Raw genomic sequence first — 20,823 nt, forward strand, 5'->3', positions numbered from 1 at the left:
TCTTTCTTTCTTTCTTTCTTTCTTTCTTTCTTTCTTTCTTTCTTTCTCTCTCTCCTTCTTTCCTTCTTTCTTTCTCATTTATTTATTACAATTTATTCACTTTGTATCCTGGCTGTAGTCCCCTCCCTCATCTCCTCCCAGTCCTACCCTTCCTCCCTCTTCTCCCCATATGCCCTTCCCCTATAGAGGAAGACCTCCCCTCCTTTTATCTTACCCTAGCCTTTCAGGTCTCATCAAGGCTGGCTGCATCATCTTTCTCTGTGGCCTAGCAAGGCCACATAATTTATTTTATGGTAAAGTTTGCCTTTGAGATTTTTATTTAGCTTATTGAAATTTTCACTTCTAGCGTAATTTAAATTTGCTATTTCTTCTGTGATTCCTTTACAGAATTATATTTTCATATATTGCATTTATGTTCCTATTTCATTTATCTCTGTGTTTTCAACATTGAATTGTTTGAATACAGTTATAACCAATTTTGTACATAATTTGCTTGTAAGCTAATTGAGGTCATTCTCATTGGGTCAGTTATTATGGAATTATTAATTTTGGGAGGAGGCATTGTGTGTGTGTGTGTGTTTGTGTTCTGCACTAAAAACTTGGAGTTACTTGATTTGAGTGAGAATATGGGCCTGGCGTTCCTGATCTATGAATGCTTGTGTGTCAACACCAGGAGGCAGGCAATCTGTAAAGTTGGGACAGGGCTTCAGCATCAGAGACCCCTAATCTGTCACCCCAACTATCTAGGTGGACCAGTGGTGTTGGCTGAGTAGTCAGAGCCTGACCAGTTCTTATTATTGGAGATAGGAGCTAGACAGTGTATTTATTTTTTAAATTACTTATCCATACATCTTATTGGAATTTTATGTAAGAAGTGGGAAATAGTAAGAGCTGGAGAGGACAGGATCTCCACAAAGAGAGCAACAGAACAAGAAAACACAGGGAACTTCCCAGAGACTCATACTCCAACCAAGGACTATTGATGGAGATAACCTAGGACCCCTGCACAGATGTAGCCCATGGCAGTTCAGTGTCCAAGTGGGTTACATAGTAATGGTAAGAGGGACTGCCTCTGACATAATCTGATTGGCCTGCTCTTTGATCACCTCCCCCTGAGGGGGGAGCAGCCTTACCAGGCCACAGTAGAGGACAGTGCAGCCACTTTTGATGAGAACTGATAGACTAAGATCAGAAAGGAGAGAACCTCCTCTATCAGTGGACTTGGGGAGGGGCATGCATGCAGAAAGGGGAGGGAGGGTGGGATCAGGAGGGGAGGAGGGAGGGGCTTATGGGGGGATACAAAATGAATAAAGTGTAATTAATAAAAAAAGAAATCATTACCTAATTCACATATTGCTTTGAAGAACTTAAACTTCCACATTTAGTCTATGATTCATAAATCCTATAGAAAAGCAAAAAGGAAATATTGAATAAAGATCATTCTGAGCATTTAAATTTTTTGACTGTGAAAAGACACATGATTTTAATTACAGAATTAATACATCAGCTGAGATAAAATTCCCACAGATAAGAGTTTTTCAAGTTTTAAAACAAATCAGCTTAGGATCCTGTTACACTATGACTCAGAGAGCCTGGCACTCAAGCACCTATATTTCCAATTAAAGTCTATGCCACACTGAAACAGTGAGACATTCCTAAGGCCTGTGCTCAGGATATCCATATGGCAACTTGGCAATACACAATTGCAGACTTTGTTTTCTTTTTAAAATTTATTAATTTATTTATTCATTTTACATCCCAATCATAGCCCTCTCCCTCCTCTCCTCTGGGTCCCACCTTCTCTGCCTCTTCCTCCTATCCCTGCCTCTACCCTTCAGAAAAGGTGAGCAACTCCCCCACACCAACTGACCCCAGCACATCAAGTCACATCAGGACTGAGCTCATCCTCTTCCTTGGTGGCCTGGCAAGCAGGCCAGAGGGAAGAGAGAGAAAAGCATGCAACAGAGTCCTTTTCAGTGACAGCCCCTGCTCACCTAACTAGGAACCCACATGAAGACCTACAGCCCATCAGTTATATCTGTGTGTGGGGCCTAGGTCCAGTCCATTCATGATCCTTGGTTGGTGCTTCTGTCTCTGCAAGGCCCCTTGGGCTCAGGTTAATTGGCTCTGTTGGTCTTCCTGTGAAGTTCCTGTCCAGGTCCTTCTATCCTTTCTCCCACTCTTCCACAAGGCCCTCTGTGCTCTGCCCAATGTTTGGCTGTGAGTCTTTGCATCTGTTTCAGTCATTGTTGGGTGGAGCATCTCATAGGAGAGCTATGCTAGAGAACTTGTTTTCTTATTAATATATAGAGAGAAATGATAAAATTATAGTTCTAAAGTAAAGATAATCAAAATTTTAATTTTAATTTAACCTATAATTTTAATTTCTCTACATAATAGTCTCAATCAAATCTGTTTCACGGCCTAACTATAACTTAACATAAGATTTTCAAGCATTAGTAGTTTAGTAGAATATGAAGTGAAGTGAAACATCAAGGTTAATACAGGGATGGTACAAGTTTTCAGAGGGATCCTGGAAGCCTATTCTAACCTTTGTTTCATCTAAGTAACACAGTCTGTACAGGGAAAAAAATTCTGAAATACAAATAAGGTTCTATAGAGCACAATTCACCCTGTAGTTAGATGCTCTTTTATTTTAAACATAGAAAAAAATGACTTTTAACTTCAAGGCCATATATGATGATATTACACTCAAACATATAGAGAAAGAAGATTAAAATATAGAAAAATGTTTTAGGAAAGTAGTGTTTCTTTGAAATATCATGACATAATTGACAACATTTAAAAGGACTATGTGTTTATTGGCAAAATAGTCATTAAAATGGCCAAAACTAAGTCAAAAATTTAACACAGATACATCATTTACTATTATTCCTAAGACCTTGAATTCCATTCCCAATAATTATCATAGACAAAACATATCTTCCCAAGAAAATAAGTACCCTTTGAAGGTGCTGAGAAATTAACATTTCAACTTCCAAAATGCATTCATGTTTAACTACTGCAAGTTTAGTTCATGATAAAATTAGAACTGTCTTCAAAATTATAATTATGAGATTTAATTTTATTTTGTTTGTTTTGTTATTATTATTATTCATTACAATTTATTCACATTGTATCCCAGGTATAGTCCCCTTCCTCATCTCTGCCTGGTCCCATCCTCCCTCTTTCTCCCATCCTCCATGTCCTTTCTTTAGCCCATTGATAGGGGGACTTTCTCTCCATCTCCATGCTGCTGGCAATTGTTAGTATGTTTAGCTTACCTGTACTGTAGTTTCCTCTCAAAACCTCATAAAATTGTCTTTGAGCTTCCTTCTAAATATTTTAAGTTATCTTAATAGTTATTTAAATTATTTTAATAATGAGGCCGAGGAATCCCCCAAAGAAACATTAATTTCCATAATAACAACAGTACAAAAGTATTTAATAGACTGTGTTTTAAAAACTTATTAGTTTAAACAAATAGGTACTTCGCTCTTTTTCACCTGCAGTCAGCCAGAGGACTAGAAAATGAAACCATAATGGCATAAATTACTCAAAAAGTGTATTAAAAGTTAGAAAACTAGCCAGGCATGGTGGTGCCTGCCTTTAATCCCAACACTCACGGAAGCAGAGGCAGGAAGATCACTGTGATTTTGAGGGCAGCCTGATCTACAAAACCAATCCAGGACAGCCAAGGCTACACAAAAAAACCCTGTCTCAAAAAAAAAAAAAAAAAAAAAAAGAAAATTAAAGCTTCCAGTCACAATATACACTGGAAAGTGGAAGTCACTCTATGAATTTAAATCTATAAGTACATCATGAACCATATAGTTTATGAACTACACATTATGAACCATATAGTTTAGGACAGTTTTATGCAAGTCAAAGGTCATATTCTTTTCTAATCTACATTATCTGTGCAGAATGAATTTTAAATAAATTGTAAATCACTTCAAATTTCATGTAACACTGATCTTCTTTATTATGAAATTTTCTTTATTTACTATAATTATGTTTCATACATGCATGTATTAGTCTGTTTTTAAATATGATCTGACAGTCTCTGTCATTTATGAAACATTGAGTTCATTCATGTTTAGTGTAATGTCTAAGAGAGTTGTTATCAGTCTCTCATTTTGTACATTTTTATTCATTCCTTCTTGTGGGTTCTTCCTTATTTTTCTGACATGATCAAAGGAATGATATTTTAAAAGGTTTTTCTTTGTTATTTTTGAGTTATAAGCTTTGAGAATCCTTCCTCCCTGGTAAACAGGCATATGTTTTTCTGTTAACCTTGAAGCAAAATGTCAAACACGCCATTCTTCTTCTTATATGCTTCATTCCTCTATTCCATAATCGTTGGAATTTTTTTGAGACTGTTTTCTGAGTGACTGGTATTTCTGTGTTCATTTTACTCACATATTGTCATATACACTCCTTTATGCCATTCTGACATTTGTTGATCGGCAGCTCTGATCTGGGAAGAATAGGTCTCAGGGGCAAGAAGCTGAGAAATAATGCTACTAAGAAAGAGAGAGAGAGAGAGAGAAGGGAGTGCCTCTCCCTCTCTGGTCCTGAAACGTCTGAAGATCATGCTGTCACTCATAGCAGGGTGAGGAAGTAGTGAGTGTCTATCTCCTCCAGCACCCATGAATTGTCAGTAAAACCTTCAGGTGTTCTGGAATGTACATCTTTTTTCCTGATGAATAGATTTGTTCACTAAAGTTAAGTAGCAAAATATATTTATTTTCTTTACCTCTGTGTAAAAAATAGTTTGGAATTTGAAGAAAATAAAATTTAATTTAATAATTTAATTAATTTTAATGACAAAATTTAATTCAGTCAAAAATTAAGACATCAGAGTTATACAATTAGCAAATTTGGAGCTGTTTAAAAATAACAGGTCAGGGAGGGGGACATAGAGATAGTCTTCACTTCTCACATTTCAGGCACACAGTTGTATACAAGAGGTAGTGAAGCCATTTACTTGTTCTGGGTCAACAGTGATGAGCAACACCCTTATTCATAGTGCTCTGTCTCCTTCAAAATGCATTTATGAATGTCTTACTATTTCATCTTTTGGTACAGTGCTGTTTTTATTTCTATTTCCATTCCAATTTACATATTCTCAAAGGTTAAATGCTTTACCCCTAAAACAGAAGCCAGTAAGTGGTTCAGTTAGCATTCAAACAAGATTTCTGATTCAAAATCATGGACTCTTTCCAACATATAACACTATCAAGAATGGCAGAGCTGCAGCAGCAGTGTTGAAATCATGAGTGAATTCTTCTTCAAAGAATATTTACTAAATAATCTCACTTAGGAAAAAAAATAGCAGCTGGAATAGCTGCACTGTTAACAAAATCAGCCCCATTATTTACAATGAATACAAGCAAAGTGGATGAATATTAAAATCATTGTTCCCTCTGCCGTTTTGAAAAGTTACAAAGCACATGACTGTGTTCTAGGATCAACATAGTATCTGATGAACAAACTTCCCTTCAACACTGAGAAAATAGTCACTACAAATTCCTGAACATCCACAACTCTCCAGTCTCTACACGAAAAACTCAGTATTTCATTCGCCTTACAATAAACAGTGTATCAGTCAGCATGGGAATCTTGAAAGTTCACGGGAGAGAAATAATCAGTGCAGGGTCCCTAAGGCAGGAAGTTGAGATTTGACCCAGGATTCAAACACTACAGAATCTACTTTCTTCCCTGCTTCTCTATCTTGCTTGTGTCTCCTCATTTTAATGGATTTACACTTCTGATCCACAAGATTCAAGTCATATTTCATCTATAACATCAAAATGCAAGAAACAATTTTGATTCCCTGAAGGGAGTTGATACACAGACACACACAGACACACATACCAGGAGGCATGGTGGTACACACCATTATTCCCAGCACTCAGGAGGCAGAGACAGGTGCCTGTGAGTTCGAGGCCAGCTTGGTCTACAAAGGGAGTTCTAGGACAGCCAACACCACACAGAGAAACCCTGACTCAAACTACACAAACACGCAGGTTTCCACTTCTGGAGATGAGGAATTGCAGGCATCGTAGACATTACTGAGTGTCAGGGCACCACTCTGAATGTACTAACTGTGCTTTCAGGGTCCAGTCCATGAGCCTGTTCTTTAGTTGTGGTGATTCTGGGTCACTGTTGTATGGGGAATTTCACCCTCTCGTGCAGTGTCTGTCATAGTTTTGACATGATGAAACTCTCTACACAACTGAAGAATTCTCACCCAAATCCTATTCTAGAAATGTAATACACCGGCCTTCCTTTATAAAGTCATTTATACCATAATCTGTATACTCTGATTGTTAAAATTTTGTGTGTGTACTCCCCTGGTACATTTTTTTTAATTTTTATTTTTTAATGTTTTTATTTTCTTTTTTAATATTAGTTACAGTTTATTAACTTTGTATCCCAGCTATAGATCTGTCTCTTGTTCCTTCCCAATCCCACCCTCCCTTCCTCATCTCCTCCCTGCCCCTTTCATAGTACATTTTAAGGATACACTAAAGAGTATAATTTCTTTAGTACTATTCCAATTCTTTTTTTTTTTTTTTTTTGTATTTGTATTTTGTGAGGACTCCTCAGCTGCTAGAATTGATGACCACTTCTAGTGCAAAAACAAAACAAAACAAAACAAAACAAAAACCTGTGACATTTGCAATCACACATATGTTCAGTTTTACACATGAAGAAACAGATGTCCATCAATGTCTCGCTGTCGATCTATGGCCACATCACTATTTGATGTTTATATCGTTTTATGCATTTTGGTCTTGTAATCCAGGTATTGAGACAACTTTCTATTCCATATCCCACTTTTTCCCCCAGAACTAGAGGTAAATTAATAATTATGAAATAAAAAATAGCATTAATATGAATGGAGGGGTAGCCATGCATCTAGAAGTCATGTAATGTTCTGTAACCTAGTCTTTCCACTAGCTTTATTTTGTTGATGAAGACAGTAGACAAACTTAAGATCAGATTTCTGAATAGAACCTGAAGCCAGGTTGTGTGACATCAGAAGCTTCACTCCAATCTGGCATAGCAAACATCCAAGTTATTGGTAACTTCAAAAGCAAACATCAAATGTGAATTGTAGAGACTTCCAGAAGGGGATTCACTGAATGTGTGAGTTTTGACAGCATAGCTTGGTTTTCTAAGTTTATCCCTGGGTATAAATAGAATTTCGTCAATTAAGTTTCCCCATCTGACAGCTGTGCAGAAGCACCATGAGGAGGCTTTGCAAGCGCAATGGCTGTCTTCTTCCTGGATGCCCACAGCACAAACTACAGTACGCAGAGGAATGCATGCAGAGTCTACAGACTCCCAGAGCGCATGCCTCTTTTCACAAACATGTAATTGCCTTCATGTAACTCAATTCTACGACCTCCTCCTCCACAATGTTGTATGCTGTAACTGCTGTAAGGATGTGAACCCCACTGCTGCCATTATGAGACCCAGAATAATGTATTTATTTGATCATTTATCTTAATATCTGGATAGAAGAACTGAAACATGCAAAATCCAAGCTCTGAAGTTAGAGCACTGGATTTGTGTGATGGAGTGGGATGCATGTTTTTTTAAATGGGGTCAGGCATTGATCTTTTATCCTACACACTGGTACTAATTTATGAATGACTTTCTATGTCCAAAAGCAATTATTCCTTCCAGTCACATTATAAGTAGTCAACACCATGAGTTAAACAATGTTTTATGAGATACACTATAAGTAGGATCAAAAGAGCTAGGTCAAAGCCAGGAACCAGAATTAAATGATTGCAGACACTTTTCACAGTAGGTAAACAGAAGATGAATATTTCTGTGGCAAATATGCAGAAGTTTCAAGCCAAGCAAGCCCAGTCTGCAAGTAATAGAGAACAAAGAGATACAAGGAGTCAGAGACAAAGGACATTGATAGGAAATCAAGAACCAACTAAATAAAAAGCCCTGAACATATTTGCAGATACAGAGATGCCAAGCTCTCTGGTACCTAGTACATTGAGTAAAACCCTGCCCTTCACAGGACATAGCAAAGGATCGTGGGTGATGATATGTCAACATCTATATTTTTATTATCCATCTATTATAAATGTGTTTTTATTTTTATACTTTATCATAATTTTGAAGAAAATATGAGTCATCAATTGCTATGCTTGCTGAGAAGTTAGACCTCATTTTATTTACTTGGTGATTGTTCTATGTGCTTGCATCCTTTACACAACTTTTCTGAGCCTTCAGTCCACACGATGGCATGGTGTTGATAACACCTAGGTAATCAGGGAGAAAAGCAGAGAGCCATATCTAGTTCAACTGTCTGAGATAGCTACAAAAGTTTTCACCTAACCACCAACCTAATATCTAATACAATAGAACAATATGTAGATGCAGCCTTCATCAGGAGAGATAAGCTCACCTATAGGAAAGACAACATTCTTATCACAGTTGGGACTGAGGAGATCACACCCTAAATGTTATTTTCATTCAAGCTGATTCATTTAAAAAAAAAAAAAAAGGTTGGTTTATATCAGCTACTTAAAGAAAGAAATCCTGTTTTACATATCTTTCTCTCTTATGGCAACACACATGATCTATACACAGCAAAGGCTTACTAAATGCTTGCTGAATGGATAACTGAAGGCAAACGTTAACATTATAGAGCATAAGCAAACGTTTGGAAAATAATAAGTGAATAATAATAAGTTAAAATTGTTTTTCCTGAAATCATCTGTATTACCCCACTACAGCCATGACAAATAGAAGGAAAATTTTTAATTATAGTGTATGTGTGTGTCACTGAATGCTTCCAGAGATCAAAGGACAACTTTTGGAAGATCATTTGCTCCTTTCAGTATATGGATCCTGGGGACTGAGTTTGGTTCATTGGCCATGGGAAGTGCCTTTGTCTTCTGAGCCATTTCAGTGTTCTCAGATACATGGGCATGTAACAATCAAAATTAAGCTCACTATGAAGAGACTTTCATACAGTTACTCTTAGGGGCAGAATGTAGATAAGACTATGTTTGGCACAAGGTAAAGGCCTGATGGTCAGAGCTGGCGGAAGGGCCTGCAACTGACATACTATCTGGGAGTCGGTAATAAATAAATGTATGGCATACCTTATACAAATAATATTGACTTTATGATAATTGATATCAAAGTGAAGCAACTGTAAACCTAAAACCTCCTGCTACAGTACCAACATGATGTAATTTCAGAGGATCTTAGAAGTAACATATACAACACACAGACACATACATGTACAAACACACGTGCGCACACACACACACACGTGTGCACACACACATGTGTGCACACACACACTTTTTCCTAGGCACCTTGTATTCAGGCAAACAAGCAGGAAGTTCCTTGTGCTTACTTTCAGGAGATGAGAATTAAACAATGCAGTTTCTTCCAATATGCAAAGTAATTTTTGATAAAAATGTAAAAGTAAGCATAAGAGTAATACAATTTAACTAGTATACAGGGTGTATTCACATGCTAATTGAAACACAGGTGTCCACACTGTGCTTGGTAGCTCCACCCCCTTCCAATGTCCAGCCCTTTGTGTTAGCACCATGACCAGGTCTCAGAATTTAATCATCTCTAAACTAAACACCTGGCTTTCAATAACTTCTCAGTTCCTTGATAAAGAATACCATTTCACACTTAAGTTGTCCCATAAATCTGTATAGAGTGCGAACAGAGACACATTCCTGGAAGAGTGTAGCGTGTTCAATGCCATGCTATTTTAGTCACAAGAACTCAAAATCTACTTTAGAGGTTTTATGTTGTAATGTCCACAAAAAAACTGTTGTTTATGTATCATTTCTTATGTACTTGGTCATCTGTGACTTTTGTACTAAGAAGCAATGCCACTTCTACTTTTAGATATATGTCTGACAACCACATTGGAAGAGTTACTTCAGGAAAGTTAAATTCATAAAACTTACCATCACATTTGCAATAATGATGGAAGAAGTTTCTGCTTTACTATATCTATCAAATTACATTGTAATAATATTCCTTTAAGAGGTAGTTGACAGTTTGCCAGGCAATTGGCCTATGATAGCTCATCCAATGATAACAACCCCTCCTATGAGCAGATGTTCTTATAACTCCTGTTCAACAGGTAAATACACTGAGGCTTAAAGGACTCTTAAGTGTGTATGGGAAGTTACTTTCTCTCAGCCTTTTGTACAAATTATTTACCTCTAATAAAATGTAAGTCTTTTATCAGGGTATTCAACAGTATAAAAAGTCAAGGAATAAAATCACAACAGTTTAACATGCAGAAACCTTGGTAATGGGATCACAGTGTTAGTGAAACTTTCTACTTGCTCTCAGTTTATGAGGAAGGAGTCAGGAGGTGGTTCCCAAAGGAACCCCATCAAATTCAACGTTGTAAAAATCAACTGTACTTATCCAGGCTTGTTGAGGAGATCATCAGAGCCCAGACACAGATGAAAGACAGAGGTTGGTGGGGGTAGAGTTCATAGAAGGCAGAAATGTGACGCTGTAGATAGAGAGTATGTGCAGGTGTCTAGAGCATGGAAAGACAGAAACTGGGTTAATGGTCTGTGGCAGAGGGTGTTATATAAAAGATTTTGGCTCATCCCTAAGAAGTATAAGAGGAACATCTTCAGCTAGTGCTCAGATTTTCACTTCCAAGATACTATGATCTACTGGATAGAAGAGGATTGGAGATTCAACCTGGTCTGTGTGTGTGAGGGAGAGACAGACAGAGTGAGAGAGAGAGAGAGAGAGAGAGAGAGAGAGAGAGAGAGAGAGACGTGACTTAAAGCAGTAACTGCGCTAATGCAGAGGGGCTTGATAAATATTAGTGATTTAACGTGGCAGGATTTCTGGGTTACATGAAGGAAACAGAGTGTGGGTGGTGACGTGGGTGGGGGCATAGTTGTTGCTTCAGCAAGTGAACTTTGGGAGAAGAGAAATGACAATACTGACTAAGGAGGGTCTCCCAGGGCCCACTTGCAGCTGGAGACCATGACTTGCAATGTTTATGCTTTGCATGGAAGAGACATTTCTCCAGCACCACTTACTTGGTCTAGACAAAGGTGTTTCCTTAAAGTCACTATAGGGAGTTGGAAAACTGATTTGAAGTAATGAAGAGAATGTATTGTTGAGTGCCAACATTTCAACCTGGGAGAGAAGGAAGTGAAGATGAAAGAAGCTGTGAAGTCGACGCAGAAGGCAGTGGCAGCGAGGGTATATATACCACTGAAGGTCATCGGAACAAGGGAGAGATGAGAGTGGGAGATTTTGGGCAGGAGGGACAACATTTGAAGCTAGGATTTTGGGACGTCCTAATGATAACATTCATCTTGGTTTGGAAGTATAAAGTGAAGCAAAGACAAACTTCATTGTAGACAAGGAAGCACCGGAACTGAATTACAGATGTTTGAAGACAGAAGACATTAAAATCACCTAAGATGCTGGGAAGACTCCCAACACAGATGGTGAGGGGACAGCAGACACAGAAGGCAGTGGAGGGAGCAGGATTCCATGATCTTTGCAGGTGAAAGAGCAGAGGGTCCATACCACTGGGTAACACAATAAGCATCTTCTAGCGAAGATGCAGGCTTCTAGTATCTGTTTCTCAGTCCAGAGGTTTCTGGGCAGCTTTCATTTAAGATCACTGTGTGGAAGGCGGTACCCAGGACAAAGTGAGGAGATAGCTAAGTCTGAGCAGCAGAGGGAGACCCAAGTGAGGAACACTCTTCCCCTTGGGAAGGAAAATCTGCTCTGACAGAAACTACAGGCCATGAGGGGTGGTAGGAAGATTGGGCATAAATGGGTTGGTGAAGACTTTAAAGAGGAAACACTGAGCATCATGGAATGGAGATTGCAAACTACACTGAGTCAATACAGAGTTTTCCAGTGTAGATTTAAAGGAATAATGATAGAAATCTAAGGTGTGGTTGAGTTAAAGTAGGTATAACCATTTTTCCCAAAATAGTTAGTATGCAAATCTATCTTGGGTACTGAAAGAGTGCTAGAGGTCAGAACACAGAACAGCAGAATTTGGAGTCATTTTTCCTCTCTCTGAGAGCTGTTTGAAGACAGTTCTAAATGCCTCAGAGAGTTTCACAGGTAGTCAGGAGAGATAAACAATAGGAGTAGATGAACTCCACTTGTCAGAGTGACAAGGAATACACCATCTCTTTTCATCTCAGCAAACAAGTGAGATCTCCTTTTATACAAAGACATGAGCCACATGAAACAAGAGTGGGCAGCTCATCAGCCAACATTTCTGTGATCCACAATTCACTGATACCTGGAATGTGAAGAATCCGGGAGTCAAAAGAGTCATTATTTTAATTGAAAAGATGTACAGTGGGTTGTAGATGAGAACCTGATTAAAAAAAATAGACAAAGTGTAATAAAACCATATAAAAATAAGTTTGAAACCATACATCTATGGGAATAGCTGACATATATACAGTCTCTATCCACTATCCTGGCAGCACACAGGAAACATTGTAAATCCCAGTTAGTGAGAAACTGGTTAATACAGGAATGCTGAGTAATAGGCAAATAAACCATCTGAAGATTGATAAAGGGCATGTGGATCTGCAAGGGCAAAAATAATCCACTTAGTACTCAAGCTTATCACATGTGTGCTGCAGATTCTGCAGACTTGTTTGTTTGTTATCTAGCTCTGCCTACCTTTACAGGATGGATGCCATTTACCCCTACCTTTAGAAGGTTGATTGTATTGGTCACCAGTTATTGTGAAGGGAGAAAGTTTATAAATGGAAAGATGTGATGGAATTTAAAAGCAAACAAACAACTACTCAAAACAAATGGGCCAAGAAGATGAGTCAGTGTGTACATGTTGCACAAACATGAGGATCTGAATTTGTAGCCTCAGTAGTCATTAAAAAGGCAGACTTGACAGGACACACCTGTATTCCCAGAAGTGTGGGGTATAGACAAGATTATACTTAACTTCTCTGCCTAGGTAGCTTATCCTAAATAGCCAGCTTCAGGCTCAGTGAGAGACACTGTCTCAAAGAAAAAGTGAAGAAGCAACTAAGAAAGACATCCCAATATTAACTTCTGACCTCTACATATGTCTGACAAATGACTTCACACATACCACTACAAACAGACACCCATATACCCCCAATCACCATACATTAAGTAATTAAAATTAAATGATCAATTTAAGCCTAAATTATATTTTTTCCTGAGATGATTTTGAATTTTAGGGAAACACCTTCATACTGATTCATAACTGTGGGTTAGTGTTTCCAAATGAACAGTAGACCTCTTGAAAATTCACAGTAATCTACTCTGTTGTTCAACCTACAAAAAAAGGAGTCTGAAGGTCTAATGATTTAGAAATGCAGAAGAAAGCTGCTGCAGGAGACATGAGCAGTTGTTCTCAGGACCCTTTTATGTTTCTGCCCTTGTGACCCACAGAAACCATTCTATGTTTTTATTGGCCAAAGACATGTTTCCATATTGTTGAAAACTAATAAGAAACAAAGGTGCACAACATTTCTTCTTCATATGTGATTTCCTCACATTAGACCACGGGAGTGGATAATCAAACTGGGAATACAGTGATGAATGATGAACAGAGAAATGATCTGACATTTAGAGAGGTAGAGGAGAGGGGAGGAAAGCTGTGTGAAGATGAGAAAACAAACAGTTAAGAGATCAATCCTCATTTAGAAAGACAAATGGGATGTGCATTGAACATATGACAGGAGTCTACCGCAGAAGGCATCTGAAAGGCACTACCTAGCAGTGTATCAAAGTAGATACTAGGACTCATAACCAAACCCTCGGCAGAGTGCAGGGAATCATATGAAAGAAGGGGAGTTTGATGTGGAAAGGATAGGAGCTCCACAAGGACCAAACATATCTGGGCACAGGGTCTTTTCTGAGATGGACACTCAACCAAACACCATGAGAGGATAAAACCTAGATCCTCTGTTCGGATGTGACCCATGATAGCTCAGTAATCAATTGGTTTCCCATAATAAGGGGAACAAGGACTATTTCTAACAGGAACTCAATGACTGGCTCTTTGACCTCCCCACCTCCCAAGGGAGGAGCAGTACTGTTAGGCCACAGAGGAGGACTTTGCAGCCAGTCCTGAAAATACCTGACAAAACGGAGTCATATAAAAGGGGAGGAGGTCCTCCCCTATCAGTGGACTTGGAAAGGGGCAGGGAGGAGATGAGAGAGGGAGGGTGGGACTGGGGAGGGAATGAGGGATACAGCTGAGATACAGAATTAACAAAATGTAACTAATGAGAAAAATAAAATTAAAAAAAAATAAATATATTAAAAAAAAGAAAAAATGTTTAGACTAGCCTGGTTTCCCTACATCATTAATAATAAATTATTCTTTCTTTAAAACTGAAAAAAAAAAAAAAGAGTCGTATCAGTTAAACAGAGGGACCGAGCGAGCAAAAATCAAGGAAAACTAACAGTGCGGAACAAGAGACTGAGCTGCACACGGAAGTTACCACTTTATTTTTCTTTGCTAAACTGGTTAATCAGTAGAACAAGCATGGTGGCACATGCCTGAAAACCCAGCAGCTGGCAAAAACATCAGGAGTTCATCATCCTCAGCTACATAGTAAAGCATGAGACCAGACTCAACTACAACAAAAAATAGGAATGTAGAAGCGGAAGTCCCAAGGAAGTAGGATTTCCCTGCACAAAGCAAATGAACAAATAACCAAACAACCAACAACAAAGGAAAAATTAATTGTTTGAGAAATGTAAAATAGAAAACTTCTGAAATTAGAGTCAAAACCAGGATGAATGTGGGCTTCCTGGCTAATGAATAACAAACATACAAGCACACATTTATTAGCCCAAGATGGAAGGAATATACTGAGGGAGGTTGAGGGAGAAAAAGAGAAGGAAAGGGGTTGAAGGAGGAAGGGAAAAGGGATCACGGACCTAGAGAAGGAAGGAAACACTGACAATCCCTCCTAATCCCAAATTGTAAAAGAAATTAGTATTTTGAATCTTTGAATGATTAACCTAGTACACACTGTCACACAGATACACACAGACACACACATCACATTACATAGCACTTGCAATGATTGCTTATAAATACACACACAAACACATTTACCCCATACTATTAAAAATGGGAAAATACTGAAATATGAACATTTAAGAAAAAAGAGGCTAACTAAATAAAATACATTTTAAAGTAGAATGTGAAGACTATAAAACAGAAAAATATGGTGAGAACACAACACGTAGCAAAACCATTTAGCGACAACAGAGAGATAGTAGAAAAAAGTACATCTTTAATGAACTGCTACGTAATGTACCCTCAGAGTCCACGTCATGAGGCTATCTTATAGATAAGATGAGATCGTTTAATACAATAAAGAGCAATAACCTCTTCAAAGAAGGCCAAGGCAGTCCAACAAAGACTCAATGCTTCTCTGGAGAGATAATTTCCATGAGAACAGGAGATTGAAACTTCTCCATTAGGGCCAGGATCCCAAAGCAGCAGTTCAGAGAATGTCCTTTGAAGAGACCAGAATTGCTAGTGAGAGTTGTGGCCACATTTCTTTGTCTGATAAAGGAACACCTTTTCCTAGAGGCTGTATATAACTACAGGACTGAAATAAGGAGGAGGCACCTGGACATCTGCGTGAGCAAACCAAACTGGACAGTTTCTTCTCTTTTCCAAACTTCATTTTCTGGCATGAGTTCTATTAAAAATCCCCAGACTAATAGCTCAGTGGTGTCTTTTTCCTTGGGATCCCCTCCTGATACACGGGAAATCTGTATATTCTCTGTGTCCCTGTCCCCCTCTCTCTGTTCATCTCTGTCTCTCTCCTATATATGAATCCATGGTAATTCCTTAAACCCACCTTCTTTTTTTAAAAAAAGATTTATTTGTTTATTATGTGTACAATGTTCAGCCTGAATGAACACCTGCAGGTCAGAAGAGGGCACCAGATATCACTATAGATGGGCTTGAGCCACCATGTGGCCCTCTGGAAGAACAGCCAGTGCTCTTAACCTCTGAACCAACTCTCCACCCCTAAACCCATCTTCTGAACTCTGTGAATTTCATCCTTGGAATTTGTTAGACGAGATCCTCAGAGCCCTCAGAGTCCCAACTCCTTTGTTTTAAAACTATGGCATATGAAACAAGAATTGAATGTGCTTATTTTTGTTTTTATTTCCTAAGATAAAATTTGATTTCAAAATTGTGTATCTTTTTCCACAGTTGAGGCACCAATGACCATATTAAATTCATGTGAGCTAAAATGTATCAAAGTCCTGATGTGGGATTCACAATAGTAAATTATTATTTTTTAATATTAGTTACAGTTTATTAACTTTTCATCCCTGCTGTATCTCACTTCCTCATTCCCTCCCAATCCCACCCTCATTCCCTTATCTTCTTCCTATACCTTTCAAAGTCCACTGATAGGAGAGGACCTCCTCCCCTTTCATCTGACCCTAGCTTATCAGGTATCTTCAGGCCTAGCTGCAAAGTCCTCCTGTGTGGCCTAGCAGGGCTGCTCTTTCCTCAGAGCGGGTGGGGGTGGGGAAGGTCATGTCAGAAATAGTCCCTGTTCCCCTTGCTAGGGTACCCACTTGGATACTGAGCTACCATGAGCTACATCTGAGCAGGATTTCTAGGTTATATTTATACATAGTCCTTGGTTGGAGATACAGTCTCACAAAAGACACCTCTGCCCAGATATATTTGGTCCTTGTGGAGCTCCTGTCTTCTCCAGGTCATACTAACTCCCCCTTCTTTCATATGATTCCCATACTCTGCCAAAGTTTTGGTTATGAGTCCCAGTATCTGCTTGAATATACTGCTAGGTAGAGGCTTTCAGAGGCCCTCAGTGCTAGGCTCCTGTCTTGTGAAAAGCTTCTGTAAAGCAAAAGACACTATGGTCAGAACAAAAACGTCAGCCTACAAGACTGGGAAAGGATCTTCACCAACCCTATATCTGACAGAGGGTTGATATCTAGAATATATAAAGAACTAAAGATGTTAAAAAGCAATAAATCAAGCAATTCAATTAAAAAATGGGGTATGGACATAAACAGAGAATTCTCTGTAGAGGAATATAGAATGGCAGAGAAACATTAATGAAAAGTTCATTAGCCATCAGAGAATGGCCAAGATGAAAAACTCAAGTGACAACACATGCTGGAGAGGTTGTGGAGAAAAGGGAACACTCCTCCACTGCTGGTGGGAATGGAAACTGGTACAACCACTCTGGAAATCTATCTGGCTCTTTCTAAGACAATTAGGAATAGTGCTTCCTCAAGACCCAGCTATACCACTGCTAGGTATATAACCAAAATTTGTTCAAGTACACAAAAGGGATACTTGCTCAACCATGTTTATAGCAGCTTTATTTGTAATAGCCAGAACCTGGAAACAACCCAGATGTCCATCAACGGAGGAATGGGTACAGAAATTGTGGTATTTTTACACAATGGAATACTACTCAGCAATCAAAAAGGAGGAAATCATGAAATTTGCAGGCAAATGGTGGGATCTAGAAAAGATCATTCTGAGTGAAATATCCCAGAAGGAGAAAGACAAACACGGTATATACTCACTTATATAGACCTATAAGATATGATAAACATAATGAAATCTATACACCTAAAAAAGATAATCAAGAAAGAAGACATGGGGTATGATGATCAATCCTCGTTTAGAAAGACAGATGGGATGTGCATTGAACATATGACAAGAGTCTACTGAACGCATCTGAAAGACTCTAACTAGCAGTGTTTTCAAAGCAGATACAAAGACTCATGACCAAACCTTCGGCAGAGTACAGGGAATCATAAGAAAGAAGGGGAGTTAGTCTGATGGGGAAAGGATAGGAGCTCCACAAGGACCAAATATATCTGGGCACAGGGTCTTTTCTGAGACTGACATTAGACCAAGGACCATGTATGGATACATCTGCTCAGATGTAGCCTGTGGTAGCTCAGTAACCAATTGGTTTCCCATAGTGAGGGGACCAAGGACTATTTCTAACAGGAACTCAATGACTGGCTCTCTGACCTCCCCACCCCCCACCAAGGGAGAAGCAGTCCTTTTAGGCCACAGAGGAGGACTTCATAGCCAGTCCTGAAGATTCCTGATAAAACAGGATCGGATGAATGGGGAGGAGGTTCCCCCCCCCATCAGTGGACTTGGAAAGGGGCACAGTGGAGATGAGGGAGGGTTGGATTGGGAGGGAATGAGGGAGTGGGACACAGCTGGGATACAGAGTTAATAAAATGTAACTGATAAGAAAAAAAAATAATAATAAAAAGAAAGACAAACAGGATAGACATTGGAAGAAGGAGAAAACAGGAAACAGGAGAGAAGCCTACCACAGTGGGCCTCTGAAAGACTCTACCCAGCAGTGTATCAAAGCAGATGCTGAAACTCATAACCAAACTTTGGGCAGAGTGCAGGAAATCATATGAAAGAAGGAGGAGATAATAAAACCTGGAGAGGGCAAGAGCTCCACAAGGAGAGCAACAGAACCAAAAAATCTGGGCAGAGGGTCTTTTTTGAGACTGATACTCCAACCAAGGACCCTTCATGGATATAACCTTGCACAGTTGTAGCCCATAGTAGCTCAGTATCCAAGTGGATTCCCTAGTAAGGGTAACAGGGATTGTCTCTGACATGAACTCAGTAGCTGTTTTTTTGACCACCCCCCCCCCTATGAGGAGGGAGCAGCCTTGCCAGGCCACAGAGGAGGACAATCAGCCAGTCCTCATGAGACCTGATAAGCCAGGGTCAGATGGAAGGGGAAGAAGACCTTCTCTAACAGTGGACTTGGAGAGAGGCATGGGAGGAGATGAGGGAGGGAGAGTGAGATTGGGTAGGAATGAGGGAGGGGGCTACAGCTGGGATACAAAGTGAATAAACTGTAATTAATATAAAAAATAAAATAAAATTTTAATTAATGAATTTAATTAAGTAAAATTAATTAAAATTTAATTAATCAATGCCCCAGTTTCCCTATAAAGAAAAATGTGTTCTAGTTATTAATAGTATATATATATATATATATATATATATATATATATGATAAGATGGGATCTATATGCTTCCAATTATGTACCACTTCATACCAATCAGTCAGTTCAAGGGAGGCAAGTTAAGCTCTCATTATTGCCTTACCAATTGAAAAATGACTAGACTAATCAATGAATTATTCAGTAAATTAATCTCATGGTGTTAATGCACAGTTTTAGCTAATTAATTTTCTTCAACCTGAGATTGATGGCTCATGACTGCACTTCATGACTTTAAGCAAGTTACTTAACTTTACCATTTATTTCCTTAAAATTCCAAAATGAGTCCTGCCATAGCCATACCTCTCTTTTACTAAATATATAGCTTGTCTTCAAAAGTATATTTTTGTCAAGAAAAACATGTAAGAAGTGGGAAATAGCAAGAGCTGGAGAAGACAGGAACTCCACAAGGAGAGCAACAGAACAAGAAAATTTGAACACAGGGAACTTCCCAGAGACTCATACTCCAACCAAGGACTATTTATGGAGATAACCTAGAACCCCTGCACAGATGTAGCCCATGGCAGTTCAGTTTCCAAGTGGGTTACAAAGTAATGGGAAGAGGGACTGCCTCTGACATAATCTGATTGGCCTGCTCTTTGATCACCTCCCCCTAAGGGGGGATCAGCCTTACCAGGCCACAGAAGATGACAATGCAGCCACTTCTGATGAGAACTGATAGTCTAAGATCAGAAAGAAGGAGAGGAAGACCTCCCCTATCAGTGGACTTGGGGAGGGGCATGCATGCAGAAAAGGGAGGAAGGGTGGGATCGGGAGGGGACGAGGGAGGGGCTTATGGGGGTACAAAATGAATAAAGTGTAATTAATAATAATAATAAACCATTAAAAAAAGAAAAGAAAAACGTGAGCATGATAGCAGAAGATTGTCCATTATTAAAGCTTTTAGAAATCCCTATAAGTCTGTAAGTTAAAGTCTATATATGTAGGAATCCCAGTGGGAGTATTAATACTTCCCTCAGGACTCCTGAGAGTGTCAGCTCACAACTCTTTCCGTGCCCAAAGAAAAGGAACCAATACCCTACTTAAAAATATGATCATCCAAAAACTCACTTGTCACTCGTCCAGAAAAGCCCTTTTCATTAGAACATGCACATATGTGTGGAATGTCTATGATCTTCTCTTTCCTCTTCAGTAAGGTATTTTGGATCAGTATTTCTATTTTGTAAATGACAAAGTCCTAGCTTAAAAACCCTACTATGGCTTCTTTCTAGCCCTCTGGCCATCTTGGCAGCTGACCTTGGTGGGGGATTGTCTCAAACCTAAGGTGGGAAGATGGTGGCCACAAAGAAGACAAAACTGTCTCTGGAGTCGATCAACTCTAGACTCCAACTTGTTATGAAAAATGGAAAGTATGTGCTGGGATACAAACACACTTAGAAGATGATCAGGTAAGGCAAAGCAAAATTGGTTATCATCACCAACAACAGCTTTGAGGAAATTTGAAATAGAAGTTTATGCCATGTTGGCTAAAACAAGTGTCCATCACTACAGTGGCAATAATAGTGAATTGGGCACAGTGTGTGGAAAATACTAGAGTATGCACATTGGCTATCATTGACCCAGATGATTATGATATTATTAGGAGCATGCCAGAACAGACTGGGGAAAAGTAAACCAGCAAACTTATCCTTTAATAAAACTTTGCCAGAGCAAAAAAAAAAAAAAAAAAAAAAAAAAAAAAAAAAAAAAAAAAAAAAA

The 20,823-nt window shown here is 38.8% G+C and overlaps 1 protein-coding gene and 1 pseudogene across 1 annotated transcript in view; one reads left to right on the top strand and one right to left on the bottom strand.

The window, feature by feature from the left end:
• The window catches only part of Chrm2 (cholinergic receptor muscarinic 2), a 160,035-nt gene that overhangs the window by 95,825 nt on the left and 43,387 nt on the right, over positions 1-20,823 (bottom strand). The gene's annotated exons all lie outside the window — the stretch shown is intronic.
• On the top strand, positions 20,398-20,738 carry LOC129672576 (60S ribosomal protein L30-like; annotated as a pseudogene).

The sequence above is a fragment of the Psammomys obesus genome, unplaced genomic scaffold (genome assembly GCF_907164565.1).
Source record: "Psammomys obesus unplaced genomic scaffold, mPsaObe1.curated_primary_1811, whole genome shotgun sequence".
NCBI lineage: Eukaryota > Metazoa > Chordata > Mammalia > Rodentia > Muridae > Psammomys > Psammomys obesus.